The 4,090-nt window shown below is 53.0% G+C and overlaps 1 non-coding gene across 1 annotated transcript; it reads right to left on the reverse strand.

The window, feature by feature from the left end:
- Positions 1-852: 852 nt before the first annotated feature.
- On the reverse strand, positions 853-924 carry TRNAD-GUC (transfer RNA aspartic acid (anticodon GUC)). The gene has a single exon. It is a non-coding gene; the product is annotated as a tRNA-Asp (tRNA).
- Positions 925-4,090: the final 3,166 nt, after the last annotated feature.

A 4,090-nucleotide genomic window follows, 5' to 3' on the forward strand; every position in this document is an offset into this window, starting at 1 on the left:
GAAAGATCTGGAGGAGGGTTGATATCACACCGATCCTGTCCCCAGAGACCCACATCAAAAGAATATCATCAGCGGCATATGCTAGATTAGTAAACATAAGAACTGCCTTTAGAAACTTGTGTAAGGAATCGTTCAGGACCTTGTATACCACTTATGTCAGACCAATCCTGGAATATGCAGCTCTAGCCTGGAGTCCATACCTAGTTAAACACAAGACAAAGTTTGAGAAGATTCAAAGGTATGCCACCAGATTCGTCCCGGAACTGAGAGGTATGAGCTACGAGGAAAGGCTAAGGGAGTTGAACTTCACATCCCTGGAAAACAGAAGAGTAAGGGGAGACATTATAAACACCTACAAAAGTCTCAGAAGAATTGACAGGGTGGACGAAGACAAACTCTTCAGCACGGGTGGGACACGAACAAGGGGACACAGGTGGAAACTTAGTACCCAAATGAGCCACAGAGACGTTAGAAAGAATTTGTTCAGTGTCCGCGTAGTTAATAAATGGAATGCACCTGGAAGTGATGTGGTGGAGGCTGACTCCATTCACAGTTTCAAATGTAGATATGATAGAGCCCAATAGGCTCAGAGGAATCTGTACACCAGTTGATTGACAGTTGAGAGGCGGGACCCCAGGAAGAGTAATCGCCGCAAGCACAATTTGGTGAGAACAGATTCGTACAGCTGAGTCGTCAGCGTCCACGATTCACACTCCTGAGATCTGGGTTCAATTCCCGGCTGAAACTGAAACATCTGGGAAGTGTTTTTTCCCCTGATGCCTCTGTTCACCTAACAGTAAAAAAGGGTCCTCTGTAATTTCTCTTATTCATATACCTATCTAAAAAACATTCCTCCCCGGCGGGGAATCGAACCCCGGTCTCCCGCGTGACAGGCGGGGATACTCACCACTATACTACCGAGGAATCTATTAGCCGCCGCCATTTCGCTAGTTATTAATTCAAATACAACTCTGTCGGAGCGTGAGTGTTTATTATTTGTAAGATTGCGCTGTTAGCTCTTGGGCCCCACCTCTCTACCTACCCGTTGTCTAGTACTTTAATGTACTGACTCCTGACCAATTTTTCACTTTTTTCCATTGTTCATATATACTACATATATTTCTCTCTCATCTCACATATACACACATCTCTAGAATGGAGCCTAGAGCAGCTGTCCAACTCCCAGGTACCTATTTACTGCCAGGTGAACAGGTGAAGCTTAGACAACGAATTATAGGGGAATTACCCACCTGCTACAGGCTGTTTCCTGTGAATGTGTGCGTGTGTGTGTAATGTATGTAGTATATATAATAAAGGAAAAATAAATTGGTTAGAAAGGCAGGGTCCAAGAGCTTTAGGAGCCGGTCGGCCGAGCGGACAGCACACTGGACTTGTGATCCTGTGGTCCCGAGTTCGATCCCGGGTGCCGGCGACATACAATGGGCAAAGTTTCTTTCACCCTATGCCCCTGTTACCTAGCAGTAAATAAGTACCTGGGTGTTAGTCAGCTGTCACGGGCTACTTCCTGGGGGTGGAGGCCTGGTCGAGGACCGGGCCGCGGGGACACTAAGCCCCGGAAGCACCTCAAGGTAGCCTCAAGGTAACCATCAGATGTTGACTAGTTAAGTCTTGGGGTAAATCACTTGACGGTCCGGTGGTGGGGCTGGCACTGTAGTCTGTGGTGGGGGTGACATTGTCTGGACCCCTGGCAACTGTGCAACACTGTCTGGACCCCTGGCAACTGTGCAACACTGTCTGGACCCCTGGCAACTGTGCAACACTGTCTGGACCCCTGGCAACTGTGCAACACAGTCTGGACCCCTGGCAACTGTGCATCACTGTCTAGACCCCTGACAACTGTGCAACACTGTCTGGACCCCTGGCAACTGTGCTACACTGTCTGGACCCCTGGCAACTGTGCTACACTGTCTGGACTCCTGGCAACTGTGCAACACTGTCTGGACCCCTGGCAACTGTGCTACACTGTCTGGACCCCTGGCAACTGTGCAACACTGTCTGGACCCCTGGCAACTGTGCTACACTGTCTGGACCCCTGGCAACTGTGCAACACTGTCTGGACCCCTGGCAACTGTGCTACACTGTCTGGACTCCTGGCAACTGTGCAACACTGTCTGGACCCCTGTCAACTGTGCAACACTATCTGGACCCCTGGCAACTGTGCAACACTGTCTGGACTCCTGGCAACTGTGCAACACTGTCTGGACCCCTGACAACTGTGCATCACTGTCTGGACCCCTGGCAACTGTGCAACACTGTCTGGACCCCTGGCAACTGTGCATCACTGTCTGGACCCCTGGCAACTGTGCAACACTGTCTGCACCCCTGGCAACTGTGCATCACTGTCTGGACCCCTGGCAACTGTGCAACACTGTCTGGACCCCTGGCAACTGTGCATCACTGTCTGGACCCCTGGCAACTGTGCAACACTGTCTGGACTCCTGACAACTGTGCAACACTGTCTGGACCCCTGGCAACTGTGCAACACTGTATGGACCCCTGGCAACTGTGCAACACTGTCTGGACCCTTGGCAACTGTGCAACACTGTCTGGACTCCTGGCAACTGTGCAACACTGTCTGGACCCCTGGCAACTGTGCAACACTGTCTGGACTCCTGGCAACTGTGCAACACTGTCTGGACCCCTGACAACTGTGCAACACAGTCTGGACCCCTGGCAACTGTGCAACACTGTATGGACCCCTGGCAACTGTGCTACACTGTCTGGGCCCCTGGCAACTGTGCAACACTGTCTGGACTCCTGGCAACTGTGCAACACAGTCTGGACCCCTGGCAACTGTGCAACACTGGACCCCTGGCAACTGTGCAACACTGTCTGGACTCCTGGCAACTGTGCAACACTGTCTGGACCCCTGGCAACTGTGCAACACTGTCTGGACTCCTGGCAACTGTGCAACACTGTCTGGACCCCTGGCAACTGTGCAACACAGTCTGGACCCCTGGCAACTGTGCAACACTGTCTGGACCCCTGGCAACTGTGCAACACAGTCTGGACCCCTGGCAACTGTGCAACACTGTCTGGACTCCTGGCAACTGTGCAACACTGTCTGAACCCCTGGCAACTGTGCAACACTGTCTGGACCCCTGGCAACTGTGCAACACTGTCTGGACCCCTGGCAACTGTGCAACACTGTCTGGACTCCTGGCAACTGTGCAACACTGTCTGGACTCCTGGCAACTGTGCAACACTGTCTGGACCCCTGGCAACTGTGCAACACTGTCTGAACCCCTGGCAACTGTGCAACACTGTCTGGACCCCTGGCAACTGTGCAACACTGTCTAGACCCCTGGCAACTGTGCAACACAGTCTGGACCCCTGGCAACTGTGCAACACTGTCTGGACCCTTGGCAACTGTGCAACACTGTCTGAACCCCTGGCAACTGTGCAACACTGTCTGGACCCCTGGCAACTGTGCAACACTGTATGGACCCCTGGCAACTGTGCTACACTGTCTGGACCCCTGGCAACTGTGCAACACTGTCTGGACTCCTGGCAACTGTGCAACACAGTCTGGACCCCTGGCAACTGTGCAACACTGGACCCCTGGCAACTGTGCAACACTGTCTGGACTCCTGGCAACTGTGCAACACTGTCTGGACCCCTGGCAACTGTGCAACACTGTCTGGACTCCTGGCAACTGTGCAACACTGTCTGGACCCCTGGCAACTGTGCAACACAGTCTGGACCCCTGGCAACTGTGCAACACTGTCTGGACCCCTGGCAACTGTGCAACACAGTCTGGACCCCTGGCAACTGTGCAACACTGTCTGGACTCCTGGCAACTGTGCAACACTGTCTGAACCCCTGGCAACTGTGCAACACTGTCTGGACCCCTGGCAACTGTGCAACACTGTCTGGACCCCTGGCAACTGTGCAACACTGTCTGGACTCCTGGCAACTGTGCAACACTGTCTGGACTCCTGGCAACTGTGCAACACTGTCTGGACCCCTGGCAACTGTGCAACACTGTCTGAACCCCTGGCAACTGTGCAACACTGTCTGGACCCCTGGCAACTGTGCAACACTGTCTGGACCCCTGGCAACTGTGCAA

Source organism: Procambarus clarkii, chromosome 65, assembly GCF_040958095.1.
Source record: "Procambarus clarkii isolate CNS0578487 chromosome 65, FALCON_Pclarkii_2.0, whole genome shotgun sequence".
Lineage (NCBI taxonomy): Eukaryota > Metazoa > Arthropoda > Malacostraca > Decapoda > Cambaridae > Procambarus > Procambarus clarkii.